We start from the raw sequence: 631 nt of genomic DNA, 5'->3' as shown, positions 1-631 counted from the left end.
ATATATATATATATATATATATATATATATAAATGTGAGTTTATAGGGCTATATTATCCGGGCGGATACCCTAGTGGCTCACAGTTAAGTTCCAGTTTACGGCTAATCACATCGACCAGTATTTAACGTCTGCAAGTGCTATTAGTTATCAGTCACTCTGTGAGTTCCTCCGATGGCTAATTCTGTGTTCGTTTCAGTGAACGGTTGTATTGTCTGGAGTATATATTAGTAATAGTTTATAAATAGTATGGAGAGAGAATTGTTAATCCTCAAAATTTTCTCTTATTTTACAAATCTCGCATCTGCAGTTGTAACCTGTCAGTATTATCAGTGAAGCTTTGGATCGACTGACTCCGTTCAGGTAACTGATCTGGTGGGAATTCATATTTAATTTTGCATAAACAAGGGATTTCCAAAATTAGTAGGAGGTCTACACTGCGATGACGCTCTATTCACTTTGCTTAACCCTTCCAGCGTAGAAATGGAAAGACATAGGAAAAAATTATTCAAGTTTTTCAGAGGCATTTTCAGAGGGATTTTCTTTCTCGATAGAGGAGGAGTACACCGTAATTGATACGCGCACGCACACACACACACACACACACACACACACACACACACACACACACAC

Source organism: Octopus bimaculoides, chromosome 1, assembly GCF_001194135.2.
Source record: "Octopus bimaculoides isolate UCB-OBI-ISO-001 chromosome 1, ASM119413v2, whole genome shotgun sequence".
NCBI lineage: Eukaryota > Metazoa > Mollusca > Cephalopoda > Octopoda > Octopodidae > Octopus > Octopus bimaculoides.
The sequence above is the reverse complement of the archived record's forward strand: the minus strand, read 5'-3'. Positions refer to the sequence as shown.